Below are 20,505 nucleotides of genomic sequence, written 5' to 3'. Positions count from 1 at the left end.
AAGCCACCCCCAAAAACACCCCTAAAAAGAACACAAAACCCCCAAAAACCACTAACCCCAAACTAATTTGGGATCACAGCTCTGAAAAAGTGCAAAGCTTCATAATTTTCCCTATTTCTAATACATATCAGCTGCAAAATGCCAGTGTGCTAGGATCAGAATTAAAACCACATGAAGTGAAATATCAAACTTTATGCTGAGAAAAAACTAAGAAAGTTCCTGAGACACAACCTTAATTTAAAGAAGCAAAATTACAAGAAGTCATGCAGAGCAGTATTCTCCTCCCCTCCTTGGAAATGTGCAGCTCTTTATTATGAAAAGGCAGTAGCCCCTCTGTAGTTAGGGTTGCAATCAACTTCCATTATAAAGCCCTATTTTAGCCCCCTGTAACTTTAGCTTGAAAAAATTGGAATACAAATTGCCATATTTTCTCCAAAAGCAAAGAAGAATAGCTGAGGATTTTTTTGTTTATTTAGTGGGGTAGATGAGTGTGATGATGTGTGATGATTAGGTTTTATTTTAAGCTTTTTTTTTTTTTTTTTAATTGAGGACAAATTGTTTAACTGTAAAAAAGTTTAAGCGAGTAAGGAAAAAATAACACATTTAAATTTTTAGGTTTTTTGGAGTTTTTGTACACTTGCTGCCATATCTGTCCTTATTAGTTGAAATTATTTTCAAATAATTTAGTAGACAAAACATTGGTTTTCTCTAGTAGGAGGGATGGGCCTAATTTTTCTGCTGCTGCTGACAGTAGTAATATTTTGCTGGTGACTTGTATTGACCTAGGAGTACACAATCTGATCAGTATTTTCAAAATCAAGTCATGTTTGGGAGCGTGGTGTATCTCTCACAGAGGAGCATAATTCATGTGTTGATCTACCTGGAGTTTTTGAGCAAGTGATTAGTGTCTGGGGCTCTCTGCATATTCTTGGTTGACATTTCCAACACAGAGGGAATGACTGAGCTTTAAATTAAAAGACTGCTTTTAGAAATGCCAGAAGAAAACATATACTTAGTTACTGAGGGCTAGTGACTAATGACACAGTGGTTTACACTAGCCACTCCCAGCATTCAGCCTTATTTATCACGCTTGGCTCATTTCCTAGGATTAGGTCCAGAATAGCCTCTGGCCATGTAGGCTGCTCAACAAAGTGTGTAAGAAAAGAAAGCAAGTCTAGTCCGTGGAAACATAGTTCCCCCTTTTTTCAGATGGTTGTTATCCCTTTCTGGATTTAAGCTTTTTAAATACTTCATGATTAAAGACCAGGCATTCTTGTAGATCTCATTGATTCACAGAGGAAAAAAAAAGACAAAAACCCCTCTGATGGCTCCCATTTACTTTTATGCAAACTGTTTAGAAAAAGTTTATAGTACTATTTCCATTCTATTAAAATTATCTATTCAGTGTTAAAAATTATTTTTTGCCCTGAGGGTTTAATTAAATTATGCCTAAAATTTACATCTATATATTTATAAGTTCATATGAAGTACATATTTGTATATAGATACTGGAAAGCAGAGATTAATTTACAAATGCCTATTTATAGTGGTTTGGACAGCCGAAATTTGCACACACTATGTTATAACATTAACTGTTGTAATTGTTTATTGCATTAAAATGGTATTTTAAAATCCTAACGAGGAGCATAAAATGCAAATTTAAATCCAGTTGTGGTCATACACTCAAAATATTGCATACACAGATTTTGGATCCTTTTCATGCAATGTTTAAGATTTCCTTGTTAGATGACTTGTGTCTTGTGGCGTGACTTTCTGAATACATTCCAGCAAAGTTATTCAAAGTTCAGCAACATTACTTTAATGTTATTAGAAAAAGGCCCAATAATATCAATTTAGAAATTTTAACAGTGAAATCTGACAAGGTTTTAAAAATATAATAGAATTCTGTGTACTAGGAAGATGGTTCTACTGAAGAAGTCAGATTGGTTTTAGTAGGATATATCTATAAAATAGATCCTAAAAATGTAGAAGCAGAAGGAAAATCCTGTGCCAAAATCCTGGCGAGTTAAAGAAGGAAGAGGATGCCAATATTTTCTGTCTTTATATCCACAAAAGATATGTTTAAAAATACTTCTTTCAACTGGCTCCTTTCATCGTGATAATTAATGTTGAGACCCCTTTGAATTTTGGTTCACCGTGTAGAATTTTTATACCCTAGGAACACTAAGATCACTGTTTCTACAGTGTCATTAGGGTTTTCTTTGGAGAATAAGGATGTTCTTTGCACAAGCAGAAAGGAGAAAGGAAAATGATGTGCAGGATTTCCCTGGAGGAAGCAGCTGTCAAGGATCAGGTAAGACATTGCTGGCAATAGGTGTTGAAGTTTTGTGTATGTAGCTGAGACAGCAGCAGAAAAGGTTGCCTTGGCACTCTCCCAAGGCACGGCTATCAACTGCAAAATTCTGAAGAACCACAGCTGGAAGCCAAGGGAAATACGAGGACAGGAACTTAGACTGCAAGACAGATGGGTGTTTACCTGTTGAATTCCCTAATCTGGAAAACTGTGGAATGTGAGCAACAAAAACACAGCAAGCAAACACGCTTGCCTGCAGACAAGTCGAAATCAAAGAATTCTTCCCAAACAGAAATTGGAATGCTCCCAGTTGCCAAAAGTAGGCTTTAATAAAATACCATAATGAAAAATATGAAGGGATTAGAGGGAAAGGCGCAGTTGTCAGAGATCAGGATATTTACACAACTGTGTTGAGCTTTGTACTTCTCAGGACTATTTAGATTAGGTGAGCTTCACGTCAACATTTTCAGGGCTCATTTGCTCTGGTAGAAATAATTATATTCCCAGAGTCAGATGCTGCAGATACTCATGATGAAGATTTTTGAGGTTAACAGTAGAAGTTAAAGGTATCACACCCCTATTTTCTTACAAAATTTATGACAGTGTGTGAAAGGTACGAATGGCACATACAGTCACAAATCCTTAAAATAGGCAGCAAACAGATAAATAATTTAGAAGTCAAAAGTTCTCTAAAATAAGGTTTGCATAAATATAATAATTTTGCTTTCTGAGTTAAGACTTAAAACTTACTAATTTATTATTCAATTACTCAATTACTCAAATTACTCAAAATAATTTTTCCAACTGATCAGCTATCTAAAATGCAAATGAAAATCTGATAGTATCTAGCACAGAAAGTTACTACAATAGAAATATGATTATTGTTTTTTTTATTTATGCATTTAATAATACAGTGATTAGGAGAAATATATGTTTGAGAGCTTTTTTTAATTAGCAGCAAGAGCTGAGAAAATTTGTTACTATTTAGCCTAATTATTAGAGTTTTTGAAAGGCTTAATCTATATTTGACATCACCTACACCTAATTTTCAGTGAATATTAAATAACCGCTTTCAGTTATTTATTAAGGCTATATATTAAAGTAAATAAGACTGCAAAAAGACAATTCCCCCCCTGCCCCAGTTTTAGATCTGCCTGAATTTCATGAAACTGCAACTGTAACCAGTAATATTCTAATCTCCCTTTCAGCGGGGTACAATCCCAACAATAAGCCCCATGAAGAATACTTTTTTATATCCTTTGATAGAGAGTTTTCCATAGTCCTTTAAGCATTTTAATAGAAAGCCTAAGAGAATTGGGTGCATGCCTGCACTAGGAGACTTCAAGAAAACTCACCTGAAATGTCTGTTTTCAGCATTCTGTGGTATAATTTATTGGCAGGAAAGGAGTACTTCAAAATTTGCTGGCTTTCTCTAGGGCAATGTTGAGCAAACATTTAAGAAAGAAATTGGCTAGAGAGAAGATGAAATCTCTCAGTTATTTCAGTGAATAGAATATTTCACAGAAAACATGATGAAAACCTCTACATTCCTATGAGCCAATATATAATTTTAACTGGATAATTTTTTCCCTGTTAATATTAGTTCAGGTATCTTTTTTCCTTCCTCCTTTCTGTTCCTCTGAATGGAAACTTTGAAGTAATATGTTGTACAAACATAGTTAGTGCATTTTCTAAATGTCATTTCAAAGTTGAATGCTTAATGATTTGTAGCTTTTATGCTATGTATATATCTGCCAGATTTCCTCAGCATAAGCTGGCAAAAATAACTCACTCCAGGTTGATTTATTATTTTTATTCAACCAGGTGCTTCACGGGTTTGGCAACTTTGGCAATGTTATTGTCTATAATGACTCTGCACTTGGTGCTTGATGATGTCAACCCATGCAATGAATTTACTGGCACCAGCAGAGAATATTTCATTCCCTTATCTCTTTGTGAAGCAGCAAGCTTCATCTCCCATATTGCTTGCTTTTCAATATGTCTCATGTAATCTCTCTGATTTCTTTGATATGTCTCCCTTTCAAGAGTGTTTAGTTATGATTCTGCTGAGCTAATAGCTGCTCACAGAAGTAGAAATACATTTGTTATGTTGAAGTTTCTTTATAATTATTGTCACTTTCTATTTTTTTGTCTCATGATGTCTCTTAGGCATCTCTGTTTTGTTTGGGAGGAGGTATAAACAAGGTTTTCTCTTTTAAGTAGATCTGGAATATTATTTGGTAAGATGTGGAGATACAGAGAGTACATATGTTTCTCCAGAGTGCATCTATTTCTACATCTCTTTCTAGCTTTTTTCACTGTAATAATCTCTTCTTCATAATTGGAAGATAAACTAAATTCAGGTGAAAACACTGAATTTTTTTAGTACTATTTTATACAATTTTCATAGTACTTATTTAAAGTTCTGTGCAGTTTTTGATATTTTCCCTGAATTTGGGTAGCAGTCTGAACTGCTGTACAGTCTACAAGGAAATTTTCTTTGTCAGTCTGGTTTATCTGATGTATTACCACCATTAATTTATAAATTTATCTATGGTGTTTGAAGAGTATTTTATTTATCAGTTGAAGGTTATGAAGTCTTGTACCTGACCATGAATGCAACGTCTTATCACAGCAAATCTGAATAGTAACTACTGCATACTGCAATGCGCATTTGCTTCATTTGTGTTTCTGCAAAAAGCCATCACTCTGTATTATATTTCACTTTTGCCTAAGTAGCTAATTTAGCTTTTTTTCCTTTTCCTCATTAGTCTTAGTCTTAAACTTGCAAGTTTAGAACCTCCTATCACTTAGAGGATTAAAACAGTATGACTGTTGCATCCTAAAGTTTTGCTAAGTTTTAAGCACTTACATCCTAAGTACATTTTTTTAAATGGATGCTAAATACAATCCAATCTGCCAGTTTCCCATTACTTCTGGGACTGCAAATCATGCAAAATGCAAAGTTGTGTTAAATCTGAACTTTAATTAGGATTGATTTAATGACAAAGATTCTATCTTTCTTACTTAGGCGTCTCAGTGGAATAGGTAACAAAGGTAACAAACACCTTTAAAATCCCTTTTTAGGATGTAGTTTTCAATATGCATGGCACTACTACTGCAACTATATAGATAGTTATCATACAGGGACAAGTAATCTGTATGTATAACTGTTACTACTCATCCTCCCAGTTGCATGTTGCTCCCATGTTCAAGAGGATCAAGAATATCTCTGCTAAGTGAGCTGTATCTTTAAGGTAATTGAGGTGCTTATACTTGACCCTGGAGAAAATAAAGACAGTGACCTAATTGCCAATCCCTATGATCAATTAAGGCCATGCACAGCAGATCACAAAAAAAGAGAAAAAAAAAAGACTAGAAAAAAGGCTCCATCTGGTTCAGAAGACAGTGGCCAGTCCCATAAATAACACAAGCTGTCAGGAAAGCATCATTCCTGAAGTACTCTCTGAATTGGCTTTCTGTCCAACTACTGCTCCACTACAAGGAGCTCCAGAGCTTTGCATAGGCTTGGACCAAACCTATCTCTTCATCTCACCTCAGTGCCTCATTAATGAGTTATTTCAAATTAGCAAGGTGGACAATGAAATGTACAGAAATAAAGAACCTAAGAATAAAGAACATAAAAAATAAAGAAATAAAGAACATGGACATATACAATTCTAGAGTCCAATTGCACATGTGCACATACACGGACACACACACAGACACAAAAAGCCCATGTACACATTAAAAACAAAAAAAAGTCTGGGTTTTCATTTCAGCTGAGCTTTCCTGAGATAGGAATACAAAACTCAACTGCAACATTATGTTTGGAAAATGTAATGGCAGACTCCATACGAAAGCGGGAGGTAAAGATGAACAAAAAGGTATACATTATATTTATTTGTTTTTCAAATAATTTTCTTGGGAGCTAATGACATTTGTACTCCAGTAGTATCTATTACTAGGTCTGAAGGTGAGAGTGCTGGGTGATGTACAATTGTAAGATAAATAAATAAATAAATGTTCTGAAAGTTTATGACATTGGTGCACAATAGAAATATGCCTGTCTTGGTGGTTTTTTTTTTAGTTGGAAGACAGTTTTCATAAAAAATGGAAATGCTAACAGAGAACATGAGTAGTGCTGAGATGGTCCTGAGCCCTGACACAGCTGGAGAAGATTCCACAGTCCCGGCACTGCCTCTGTAGCTTTCTATCACTCACTTCTGAAAGCATCTAGTATCTCAATTTTCCTTCAGATGCCACATGGTATCTCCTCTCTGGTGTTAGACTTAGGGCTCAGGGTATGTGGGCTGCTAGGAGAGCGCTGAAAATTGCTTTCAACAATCTTATCAATTTTGAGGAATTGTCTCATGTAAGGGGTAGCAAGTTTCCTTGACTCAATTCTGCACTAAATCTCTGACATGTGATGGAGCCACTCCTTTCCCAGAATGTTTTATCAGTTTTACTTAAACATCCTGCCCCCTACTGCAGAGGGAGACAAAGGATTCTCCATTTTTATAAGGTCTTCCCTGGGGAACAGAACAAAAGACAAATAGTTTCTTCAAGTATATTTTCTTAGTTAAACATACAGTCTATAGCTGAACTGTATTTCTGAGGAATCAAATGGCTACTCCCACACCCAAAGTATTAAAGTATGTAAAAGTTGTGGCACGAACAGGGTGAAGAGACACTGTGGAGATTTTGCTTGCTTAGGGGTAAAATGGAGTTCGGTACTCCTGCCTGATAATCTGTTGATGATAAATAGCAAACTGCTGCATTTACTTCTCCTTCCTGGTCTGCATTCAGAAGAGAACACACAGAAAATTCACTTTGAAACATTTTCTTAAAGGTGCATGATCAATCCCTAGGGAGAAATTCACAGCCCGGAGAGGGCCTTGTGCTGGGGTTTGATAGTGACAGATAGCAATGGAATACGGTACTCAGTGCTCCGAACTAAGAGACCATTATGTGTGCAACTCACAGTGAGACCATGGCAGAATAAAGCTTCCCCCAGCCCCACCCAGAAGTGTGGCTGCCTTTGTAATTTTAATTGGTCTGTGTTTGTGGAGTGGGGCCTCTATTTACTTATGGCTTGGGGCTTGTGTTTACCAAGCCTGGTGGAGGCCAAGTGTCATATCACTGAAGCTTAGTTCCTGCAAGCTCTCCTGCTGTATCTTGAGGCACTTTTCTTTTCAGTATCTGTGCCTGTCTAATTCACGAGCTTCTGTGAAACAAGCACAGGAGGGTACAAGGCCTACAGGGAGGAATTACACCTAATTACTCAAATAATTGCTAGGCTGTTGCCTTCTTAGTCACTGAAAATAATTTCCAGGTCCCTGGCTTTTATAGATAGTCTTCTAGAGGCAGGAGGACACAGCCCCCTTTTTAACTCAGCCCATTCACTCACAAAATCAGAACACTCGAGCCTGCAAAATTAATAAGCACCACTTCCATTACATATATTTTAGGTTGTTGTTGCCGTGGCGATAAAGTCAGGGACATTGAATCTCCTCTGTTGAGCCATTGTTATCATCCCTGGCCATCTGCTGCAGAGGAGTGATATTCCATCTCATTTGCATGATGACTGATATATGGGAGGTTTGGAAGGACATATGCCACAGCAATCATGTGATGAAAATTAAAGTGAAAGTTTTGGGCCCAGAGCCGAAAAAAATCTGTGTATGCGCATGAGGCTGTTGATGTGCAAATGTGAATCATATTGAGAAGGTTTGAATAGGGAGGTGTGACGTAAAGAGGGGACACAAACGCAGGTGCTTATCTCTAGGCAGTCAAAGGCGCTGGATGTCATATCATGGGAACTACCTTTCAAAGACACAGCTTTAGTGCACAGTTCAGCACACAAGGGAGGAGAAACATATAAGTTTTGGAAACAAAAATAAAGTAAGTTTAACAACTTTTTCACACTATGATCCCATTGATGTTTAAGCAACTTGTACTGTTAGTAACTTTCTGTCTTTTTTTGTTGTTGTTTGTGCTTTAAGCTTGTGACAAGCAAAAAATCCTGTACATTTATTGATATTAAAATCTTGAGAGATTTGTGTTAAGAAGTTTGAGGGGTTTTAATCCATGTTTAAAATGCTCTCTGCAAACTTTTCTTTTTTTTCTTTTTTAATGACACTAATGTTGTTTCTTCCACAATGTATGTTTGGTCATTATCTTAAATGCTATTTTGGGCCTCAATTAAAAAATAGCTACTTGTAACTGCTTTGAGACAGCTTTCTGAATAAAATGTCATGGTGTAATTGCATTTATACTGCCTCAGTAAAGCCTTTGTTCATATACATTTTACAATTGTGCAAATTTGCAGCTCTAGCTATTTGATTTGAGGAAATGATCACAAGGACTCTTTTTCTGTAATTTTGAAAAGTTACTAAACTTAAATACTGGCTTTTTAAAAAAGAGAGATAAAAAATGACGTGGGAGAGGGAGAGTGGGACCAGTGTATTTGTAGGAATTGTTCGATAGATGCAGGTTCATTTGCAGTTCTGTATTACAGATCAGAAAGCTTTCTCAGGATGTTGTAGAAAGCTTTAAAATCATGTGTAATGCTTTTGAAATGAAAATTGTTGATCAATATGCTTATTAACTTTACTCAAAGGGGAAAAGAATCTTTCAAAGCGTGGCACTTCTGTCCTTTAAATTATTTGGGATTCAGAGAGTGAATTGAGAGCTTCTGATTAAAAAAGCGAATACTGTACTTCAGAATGAATGCATGTGTCAGGAAAATCTTTAGAAAGTTAAATGACAGTAATATCAGGCAAGGTTGAAGAATGAAATGGACCTTCTGGGACAACATTTTGCAGGAGGATAATTTTTATGAAATAGCATTTGATGCTAGAGAAAGTCTGTTTAACACTCTGATCAGCAATAGCTCTCTCTCTCTCTCTGACTTTCTTTTGTCTTTAACAAAGCACTTAGTTCAGATGTTTGTCTTCCTTCATATGTAAATAGCAAGACAATTTTGTGCAAGGTGCTGTGAATTTTTCATTTAAGAGATTATAAAAGCACAAATCCCAGATTTTATCCCTAAACTGTAAAACTGTATGGGGTGAACTTTGTTAGTTAAGGATCTTTCTGGGATTCAAAACGACCATTTACTACCTCTTTTGTCAATTAAATTAGTTAAGTTAATTGCGTAGATGTGTCCTCTTTGGTTTGGCTGCGCAGTGGTTTTGTAATTTTTAAGGAAAATTACAGCATTTGTGATGAAAGCTTTTTCTGAGACAATAATATATTTCTGCTCTAAGGTGACTAACTAATAATACAGTTTTGGAATCAAGAATTTCTAAAAATAGGCTTTGCCTCTTAACTTCCCAGTTTGGAGCATTTTATTGTTACTTGTAAATATCATCTTTGTGTTATAGTACTTTCATGCCTGCAGGCTAAGATTACCAGTCTTCCTTTTTTTCCTCCTCCTTCTAAATATTCAATTACTCAATGGTAATTATTATTATATGGCCTTCTTGGCTTACTGCATTATTAGATTAATATAGATTTCTTGTGCCAAATTAGCGGAAATCACTATTATATACAACAACGGATCACTTTTTTTTTTAAGTTTTATTTACTTTGTTGAATAACAGGAAGACTTTGACATCATGATGTTTTATTTTTAAGACTTTTAATATAATATGTCTTTGAAAGCTGAGCGGGAGAGGGTGCCTTTTGGTTTTGCTGTTTCTCTTGTAGGTTTCTAATAGAAATTTTGGCTAAATTATAACTTAAATTTTTTCAGAGATCCATGAATAAGGATCTTTGTGAACGAAATTGCAGTTCAAGCCCCCTGATCTCTGATTCTCATGACAGAGGTGTTTAGCAGAAGTGAGAAAACTGAAAACGAAAGAAGAGGAGCTGTCCAGGGTACTGCAGCTGACTAGTGTTTCCTGCTACTGCATTGAAAAACATCTTTACTGAAGTGTTTACAAAAATGCCACCATTTCTTACTTTTTATTTTCCCCCTCAGAAATAGAAAAAAACCACCCACCTTACAATGAAGTCAACTATAAAAACGATGCACATGAAAAACTTAACTCAGGAGCATGTCATCTTTCTGTGAATAGCAAATACACCCTCACATCACAGTAACTTTCAAAAATTGCTTAGTAAGATTAAATTTTTATGCAAAGTTTTTTGTCAAAGTTACAGACAATAAACTTTACCAGTCTAAATTAATCTATGAGTACAACACAAATGGTTTCTATGGTAGTGCTGTAATGTAAACAAAACAAAGGAAAAAAAAAAAAACCATGCAGATCCCAATCTTGCATTACTTGATTGCTTTTGAAATGAATTCTTGTCCTTATGTGACCTGAAATGTGTGGTTATAAAGCTATAGAAATCCAAACGATCATATTTGTTTGATATGAAATGAAAAAAAAAATAGTTAAATTGAAAGTTTAACATCATGAAATTCAAAATCCCAAGCGGTATATAAACATTAAAAGAAACTTTGGACTGCTAATCCTAGGAAATGAGTTTTATGGATTGAATTCAACAAGGCTTCAGAAATGGTTCCATCTGCTGCCTAGCAGCTGGTGAAAGGATAAATTTAATTCATTAATTCATTTGGAAAAAAGGATCCAAATAGTAAAGAGTTCATTGCTCATAATGCACATAGGTGAAAATCAAAACTGAAATTAGGTCCAGTTGATCATCTTTGATAGTGAGAAAGATTTTCTTTGTAATTGTTATAATTATCTTGATCAGCCAGTTGACACTATATTGACTATTAATAGTTAATGGGTATTTTTATGTCTTAAAATGTTGAGAATAGTTCTCAACTCTCTCCTCCTCCAGAAGGAACATCCCTACTTTGGGAGTTGCAGATTTTGTATGCTTTAAAAGTTAGGTTATTTCAGTGAAATAATATTGGTGTCTTTCTATGAATATTTGCAGATTGTCTCTTATTAAGTCAATTTAAGAATCCAAAATAAGGGACCACTGAAATCAGAAAATAGACTTATTCATAGTTAAATCACTGTAATAGTCCAAACCCATAACATCAAATGCAGAGTTTATTACTTTACTTTTCTATTAGAGAAACAAGTTTTCTACTAAAGTCACAAGCTTAATCTTTTCTTTCTTGTCTTCATCCGTCTGAGTTTCATGTTAAGTGCTATAAACATAGAGGATGAGTGAAAAATTTAAGTTAACAACTGAGAAAGGGTGATATTTAAAAATTCAGTATTTTAAAGGCAAAATTAATTGGACAAATACTTAAATAATAAATTGACATTCAAGTTCTAGTTATAAAGTTTTCCAAATTACCACAATCTCTAGATAAAGATTTTTTAAAGTGGTTGCCTCTAATTTAATCTAAATCTCGAGCAATGAGTGCCAAGTTAGCTAAGGCTTTCAAACAGTAAGATGGTCAAGTGGAAAAATCTCTTATACCAGGCACACAGGTGAACCTGTGCCTCATTACACGCTGGGGAGTACAGAGAACTGATGAACCTGTTATCCTGAAACCAGATAAATATCTTCCAATGCCTATTTTCAATGTTTCTGCTTGAGATGGTGATTTCATGAATGATATTTGGCTTTTCCCATTTCCTCTGTAGCCCATAGCTCACTGTGGTGGGTTTGTTGGATTTACTATAAAGGTTCTGTTCGCACCCTGTGGGTTGGGTTAAGAATTAGGATTTATGCATTTACTTCTACTGTTGCTTTGTTTATACAGCTTTGGTTTAGTTTTGATCCCTTTTTTTTTGCCTTTGAGGCTCTTCCACAGTGTCAGCTGCTGACTGATAGTAGGAGAACGGCCTCGTGGTGTGAATGAAAGGGACCTAGCGGTTGGTAAACAGAGATAAGGAATAAATAGAGCACAGGCAAAAGGAGATAGTTCTGTGGGAGCCCAGATTGCCGCCAGTCTGTTCAAGTGAGATGCAGTGCCTGTCCTTTTCCCAGATTAAATTAGTGTGCGAAATCTCCAGTGACCTCCTCCCCTTCTCCCCATACTCTTTAGCCAAGCTGAACAGCCTCTGCTGTAAAGTATTCATTTTATCCAGAGACAAGTTGGACAATAGAACTCTCCCTGTTACTTATGGACAGCTGTCGTGATTCATGGGGCTTTTCAGCATTTCATTTTTCATAAGAGTTAAAAGGGTTTTACCTTGTAACTGACGAGAGGTTAGAAATGCAAAGATGCCAGCCCTGAGGTTGCCTGTAGTAAGGAAGTTAATAAATAAATATCACACACACACACACACAAACACATCCCCTCCCCAATGTGTGAAAGGCTGTGGTTTTTTGTTAGTGCTGCTCTTCTTATTTAAAGGGGTTTAATTGTGATAACATGATTACACTGAAGCATGAACTGCATGGAGAAATTAACAAGCAGAGACACAGCGATATGCAGGGCCCCCAAGGTTCCCTAAATTAAAGGTGACCAATGCAAACCCAGCGAGTGCCCTTTTCCCTTCTTTGCCCTTGCTTTTGCCTACAACTCCTATCAGTTTATTACCTGCAAATAACTCCCAGGAAAGAGTAAACACTCATGAGATACCTCTGTGGTCCCGTATTTTTTTTTTTTTTTGTGATTTACTGCAAATATATTCAGCATTTTGACTGATTAAATAGACCTTCGGCAACCTTGAGGGTCACTGTGTAGAGTATGTACATAGAAAATGCATCAGCCCATTGTACCCTGGCAGCTAATGAGATTGGTCGTTAAGTAAATGACACAAAGCCTACAAAAAAAGCTTAGCAGCTCACTAGAGTATCACAGAGTGTCCCTGCACACCACACAACGACACAAACAGTGGACTAACCTAGCCCACCCCTGCTTTATTCTACATCACTGCTTCCCTGATGTCAGCGTGAGAGGCAGAACAAAGGCTAAAAGGCACACGGTAAGTCAGTCTGACAATTATGCCCTAGGGAGAAAGTAGAGCAAATCTTAGCCTAACCATGGGGTTGAAAGTCCGTTTCTAGACAAGTAGGTCATAATGAAGGGATTTTTTCCCCCCCTGTCACTTCATGAAGGGGAGAGAAAATGTCTCTGGAATCATGGTTGGGTTTGTTTCTTGTTTGTTTGTTTCCTTTTCTTTCTGTCTGATTTGTCAGTTTACAAAAGTTTCTGGGATTCCGAAAGTAACGTGAAACAGTATATTTTGTGAACTGGATATTTCAATTATAGTCTAATGAATTAAATATTACTTGTAGGAACTGCCACACAGTAATCATTGCCTGGGATGTACATTACATCTGATGAACTTTACAGATAGAAAGTTTCTTTTCACTTCTTTGTAAAAATCTGCTGAAGATGTGTTTTTTATATATATATATATATATATATATATATATATATATGAATGCAAATTTCAATCCGCTAGACAGCTACTTACACTCCTAAATCCCTGGTAGAGTTTTTACAAGTATGCAGATGTAAATGAAGTTGCTACTATAATTTTGGAATTTTTAGAAAAGATTTTTACATTATGTCTTTCTCTATGTTTTTTTTTTTTTACATGAGCTGAAATTAGAGCTGAAGATTCCTGTTTAACAGTTGCACAGTCATTACTTATTTTCCTTGCACAACAGCAAAATATTCAGCTGATATCTTATAATAGCAGGTGCCTGCCTGTGTAACCAATGATAAAATCTTTTCTGGTAGTGTTTCAGTGTAGTACCTCAGGACCCTTTATTTTGCTGAAAAATGGCAACAGGAAGTTGCCGGAAAGTCTTGTTTGCATTACTAAAATGTTTCTGTCTGCTTTGCACTTTGGAGGCTCAGGGGATGTTAGCTTCAAAACAACATGATCTTATTGCAAGATGCCTGTGTGCATTAATAATGCTTCTTCTCTCTTCCCTGCAAAACCACTGCAAACCATATGTTTTAAGAAGTGTTTATCAAATACAGACAGTTAAAGAAGTGGTGTTTAGATACCAGTCTGCATTACAATTGATATTTTGTTGGGTTTTTGGGGTTTAGTTCTTTGTTTTGTTTTTTTTTTGTTTTGTTGGTTTTTCTTTTTTCTTTTTTTTTTTTAATTTGTTTGCTTTGCTTTTCTTTGCTTAGCTTTGGGGGACTTATTTAATTTAGAAAACAAGCTTGTCAATATACATGTATTTAGACATATCAGGATAACCTGCTCACTTAATTAAAACTCTTCACAGGTCACAGAAGTCAGTTCGTTATGATATGTTGCTTACCCAAGAACATCCTTTTTACTGCATGGGCAATAGAATTATCACCACAGCTTACAGACTCTAAGATAAGATGTCAGATTATAACAGAAATATTTGACGATTCCTTGCAAAGGGGAATGAGCATATGAATATATAAAATTACATGCGTGCATACTTATTAAAAAAGTTCACATATGCAAAAAACTATATTCACCATATATTAGGTATATCTACAGTTATATCTGCTTTTGTGTTTCCCAGTAATTCCAGATTAGAAAATATAATGAGAAAGTAACCAAACTGAAGTAAATTTGTGTATCCCATTTTACTTTCCATATTTTTAAAATTTGTGTATATCTCAGCAATGCTTTCCCTGTGTTACCTTAGCAAATATGAGAATTCAGGCATCAGAAAGCAAGCTTTCTAAGTCCTATAATTCAAACCTAGATCAACAGAGATTTAGCAAGCTTCAGTCTTGCAACAGTTTTGCTTTAAAATATGCTAACTGATATTAAGTTTCAGTTTATTTTAACAAAAAAAATTCCAAGATATTTGATGGTCAAGTGCATCCCCACAGTTTTTAAAAATTAGCATTTCCCTGTGACACAGTCATGAATCCTTTTTACATACCTACACCAAGAGTAAAGAGTATTTCATATTTCAGCATTCACCTTATTAATAAGTTCAGCTATTTATACTGTTAAAAGTAAAGAATGGTTTTATAGGGGTAATGCACTTGCAGCAGCATTACAGAAATCATACCGCTGTAATCAGACTTGCACTCTGTAATCCGACAGGTTGAGCCTCAGTAAGTTTCAGTAGTTTTTCACAGCTTCATTTTTTTTCCTCATCTTTGTCATTTCTTTACTACACCTAAGAAAAAAGACAAAGAAAACTTGATTTGTGATTATTAATGTCATTCATCTGATCTGCCTGATAAAACTATGAAACACTTCAGATTTTTAGAAACCACTTTTCATTCGACTTTTTGGACATTACAGTCCAGTATGAGGCCTCTGCCTTTATCTTAGCACACAGTTCCAGAGTGTGAGCTGTGCATGTGGATCTGAAAAACTTTATGGTACTATGCAGTTGATTTGAACAATTCTAATTCAGATTTTTTGCATGTTTATAGTTTCTCAAGACAGTAATCTCAAAATATCTGATATTACTGACAAGCAAGTATCTCCAAAGTCACTGACAATCCTCATAAAGGCCTGATGCTGTCGCTCCAAAATAAAATACAGAAGATAACATGCAGAATAAACTTTATATTCTACTGTATTCACAAAAATATATAGAGAATCTAGACTAAAGTCTTTTTCTGAACGGACTGATTTTGGAAGCGTACATAAATACCTGGGTTCGGGTCACTTTATAGTTACTGCGCGCATAGTTGTGGATTACTAGAAACTACATAAGCAACGTCAGTGTTTCTGGATTTTAATTATCTTGAAGTACTTAAGATTACATATGCTGTTTAATTATTAATAAAAAAATAATTTAATCTTAAATTTTTTTAGTACTTGCATCAAATTTCTTTGGAGTAAAGGAGAATTGGTCTCTTTTATGTTTATGGAAGACTTTTAATGATTCTATCCACTCTTGCCTTTCTAAAGAACAGATTTTTGATTCAAGAAAAGGTGATAACCCAACAGCAAAAGTTACTTATGAATCAAAAGGGTTTGCCTTCTTGGCTAGATGAACACTGACAAAAACATTCATACATGTGAATGATTCCACTGAGGTGAGGTCCATGGCTCACTTTAATACAGTAAAGAAGGTGTGAAAGCTGCATTTTGAAGATGAGGGTTTTATTGATTTGCTTAAGAGATTCAAATAAGGTTTGCTATCAAATATTTCAGGTTTGGTTTCATACTAGAACTTTTCCCTTCACTAAGGAAAGTTGGTGAAAAAGAGCTAGATTTTCATTTAAAGGCATGTATCTGAACTCTGCTCTGTAGGGTTTTAAATTAAAAAATATGCATTAGAACTCTTCCAAAACATTGGTTAAAATGGGGACCGGAGTTCCCAATTTCTTCTAAACAGTGGTCTTCTTTTTCCAGTGGTAGATCACTAGGTCAGTTCCCTAAATCTCAAGAGAAATTTTGACACTTTCGCTGCCCCTCCTGCCCCCAAGTTGAAGCACATGCACAGCATCTGGATTGGCACAGAAAAGTAGTAATGGCTCCAAAGGCGCTGTTATGGACTATCAGGTCAATAATCCTTATGTTAAGAAGGATTTACATGGTACAGAGTAATGGCGCTGTCATTTCTGAAGTAAAAACCACTTTTTAATGAGCATGAAAATATTGTTTTGCACTCTTCGCATCGAGACACATGAGGAGCTAAAAAGACAAACATATATAACTTCCTGAAATTCAAGCTCTCATTTTAATATTTGAATCAAATAAATGTTAAAGTACTGTAGCTAGACAGCTACCGAGTGCCAAATAGGGACTTTTTGAAAATGTACTTATAGCTCTCTAATTTTTTCTTCCTTATTATATTAGAAGAACTAAAGGATGGGCATATCATGTCTTCAAATAGAATTTTTATGGGGCAGTCCAGAAATAAATTTGGCTTAGGGTTTTGTTTTGCTTAATTTTTTCTACTGTGTGATTTTCTCCTCCTTAAGGCAGAGGTTTGACACAGTCTAACATACATGATCTTGTTACAAAAGTAAGTTTGAAAGTAAAGTCCGCTGCCATAGAAAACCACAGTAGTGATTTTTTTTCCTATTAAAATATTTTCTTCTCTCTGACTAAAAAAAATATTTAATTGACAAAAATCCCAACCAAACCACACACACACACAAAACACCTTTCTTAAATATCCCACATTTAGGGAAAAAGTATTTTCCTTACTGATAATGTGGTTAACTCAGATTCTGTAAGAGGCATGGAAAGTCACCAAATCCTAAACAGAAAGAACGAGCACTGCAACAAAAATGGAGAGAATGAGTGCACATGACATTTTCATTGCATCTCTAACATTTTATAAAATTAAAGACCATTTTGAAGTATGTGTCTGATGGGAATCATCCTATATATAAGCATTCAACATTTAGTGAACAGAGTGCAACTGAGCACATAAATCACACTAAATAGCATTGACACTTGGTCAAAAGAAACATATATTTATTGCTCAAGTATATGTCCAAGCTAATCTATGGAGAACCTTGCCATTATTTTTGTGATAAACAGTACTGTCTACAAAAAGGGTTAAAGAAAATGCATTCTGTTGCATCTGCTTACTAAATCCCTTACTTTAGTAGAAATTCAAATTTTGTAAAGATTATTCGTTTTATTGATGCATATAATTATAATCACAAGCCATCTGCTGATTTGGCAGGCATGGTTAAAATTCTCTAACTCTCATAACCTTTCAAGTACAGTGCCCTTGGGACTCTATTTCACTTTTATATTTTGGAAAACATGTAGGGACAAACAAGAGAGGTCATCTGCCGAAAGTCAGACCTGTAAAACATTAAAAGAATAAAGATCATGTTGACTGCTCTTGTTTTAATAGGGAAAAAAAAGTATTTTCTATTTTTCTTCTCACTTCAGGAAGGATTATACTGGTTTTCATCACATACTTTGGGAATTTGAATTTTTTTTTCTAGGGATTAAAGCTCTCTCCTAGCACCTCTGGGATCTGGGTTCCAAGTTTAAACTAAAAGAACAAATATTGTTCAGTTTGGTTGCCACAGGTGAATTAAATGTATTTAACCTTGGCCTTAATTTTTCTTTTTTATACAATTCTCATTGCATTTCCATTTGAAATGTTTTAACAAACATTATTCCAATTTTTTTTTTAATTTGTTTACTGAGTTTCACAGAGAAGCACCCATCATATATTTAGCTTTTTCCTGTGAAGCTCAAAAGAGCATTTTGATTTAGAGGGCTACATCCAATAAGGCATAACATGAATGGCTAACATTCTTTGCCATAGCACTTTAGAAACAAATTACTTTATTTATATTAGCATACCACTGACTGGTGGTTAGCCACAGTTCCAAATGGGCTTTTGGTCTGTGAGAAGTTTTTTTTGGTCCATCACCATGTGTAGCCAAACTATTTTGTGCTTGACTGTTCTTTCTTTTAAAAGAAATTTTTGTAAATGCCATTGTGGTAAATGTGATGTTACTCTGCTGCTTCTAGCAGAAAACAACCACAAGGGGAAAAAAACCCCAACCTCTTAGGTGTTCTCTCTGTCAAAAATAAAAGAAAATATCCCATTTAAACTAGTTGCAGTATATTGACAATGCTATGATTTAGGAGAGTGTTTTTGAGGGAAAATACAGGAAGATGGAAAAGCTATCTGCAGAATGGGATAGTCCAGTGACTTCCTGATATTAGCAGAAGGCATAGGCAGTAACCCTTCAACAGAGTTGTCTTGGCTCATTCTGTATTGATGTGTATCTTGCAGGGACAAAAGATACAACTCTCACTTCTGTTTAATTAGTGTATCTGAAGGCCTGAATGCAACATGCACGCTGCTTTACTCCTTTTGGAGGTTTGATTCTCACCCCACACCCTCATTATGAGAAGCAGGAGGGAAATGCACATGTTTAAAAGTGTCTTCACAGCTGAAACTAGGGAAACAGGCCGAGAGTAGCTCTGGTTTATTTCACAACCAATTAAGTATGACATCTGTTGAAACTCAGGAAATAAGTCTCCCTTCCCCCATTCATATACTTAAGCTGCCAGACTTTTGTTTAGATATGATGAATTTCACCAACAAGGGTTTTTCCTTTGGGGTAAATACATGAAATAATAATAATAATAATAATAATAATAATAATAATAATAATAATAATAATAATAATAATAATAATAATAATAATAATAATGTTGCAAAATTTTTCTTCATTTTGTTTTTTACACTGCATTTCTCTGAGTGTAAATGACTCAGATCTGTTTGACACTCACAAATCAAGCAAAGAATTGTGTTAATAATTCTTTACCTAAACACTCACCTTACATGCTTAAAAAAAGGTCATGTTTGTGGTAAGCAATGCAGACATAATGACATTTTAATTTTTGAAAATCTGGTTCTTTTTAACGCCCAAAGGCCAGCAAAAATCATGAGAAAGAATTTGGGTTTTAATTTATTTACTTACATGGTTGAAAACTTGACTCAGAACTGAAGACACCAAATAAAACAGGGCAGGTGGAATAATGTATGGCTAAAATAAAGCAATACAAAAGAATTAAATGCAAATCCAATGTCACTGGTAAGATCAGGTTTCTCTGTTGAGCAGCAGTTCACAGTAAAAGAAACGCAGGTAAGTTCTATTAGTAACTTTTATTCATATCAGATCCTTTCCATTTATCAGGCATTAATCCATGTGATGAACTCACTTACTTTAATTCCTTCCTAAACTATTGTCCAATGCAAACACTAAAAGGATGGTGTTTCCGTCTGTACCAACTCTTAAAGTTCTGTTTCTCTCTGTTCTGCTTAGAGCTTGATTGTCTTCTTTCTGCTATATCTAGATAAGAAATATTTACCATGCTGACCTTCTCCTTTGCCTCTTGGCACTGGGTTCTCCTGTGTCTCTGACACCACACTGCTCACGTCAAAGCTATGGCTAACTCTCCTTTTCTGTAAGTTTCACCATCTACTAGTGCTCCCTTTTATCTGCTCATCAGCTTCGCGCTGTCTGCCAGTTCTTTCCTACAAGGACCGGCGCTGCCTTCCTTCCTGGAGGATGCTTTCCCATCTATTTCTCTTGCCTTCTCAGCCCTACTTCACAACACAGCTCACATGGCATACGTGCTATTTCAGCTTTAAGATGCTGTTCAGTGATGGCCGTAGGTTCCTTGGTTAGGAATCACCATTTGGTGAAATGTCAGCGTGCACAGTGGAAGTGGCTAGACCTGAGCCAGTCATCCAGATTCCCTTTAGAGTCAGAGGAAAGAGACATTTCTTGTGTGCAATTCATCTCCCCCTGAAGGGTATGAAATGAGTAAGATGCATCACACGTCTACACAGGCTCAGAGATGCCTGCAGGTTGCCTACAGGCTACCCAG

The 20,505-nt window shown here is 35.5% G+C and overlaps 1 protein-coding gene across 5 annotated transcripts in view; it reads left to right on the top strand.

Annotated features, from left to right (window-relative positions):
* The window catches only part of ST18 (ST18 C2H2C-type zinc finger transcription factor), a 169,536-nt gene that overhangs the window by 61,155 nt on the left and 87,876 nt on the right, over positions 1–20,505 (top strand). Inside the window, exon 1 of one of the 5 annotated variants that reach the window (XM_064706092.1) lies at positions 8,195–8,218. The exons of 2 other annotated variants lie outside the window; for them this stretch is intronic. The gene's annotated coding sequence lies outside the window, so the exon portion shown is untranslated. Of the gene's footprint in view, positions 1–8,194; positions 8,219–13,086; positions 13,189–20,505 lie in introns of those variants that run through there. 2 more of the 5 variants (XM_064706088.1, XM_064706091.1) reach the window with 2 other exon arrangements.

This window comes from Zonotrichia leucophrys, chromosome 2 (assembly GCF_028769735.1).
Source record: "Zonotrichia leucophrys gambelii isolate GWCS_2022_RI chromosome 2, RI_Zleu_2.0, whole genome shotgun sequence".
In the NCBI taxonomy this organism is placed as follows: Eukaryota; Metazoa; Chordata; class Aves; order Passeriformes; family Passerellidae; genus Zonotrichia; species Zonotrichia leucophrys.
Note: the sequence above shows the minus strand (reverse complement) of the source record. Positions and strands in the feature narration are given on the sequence as shown.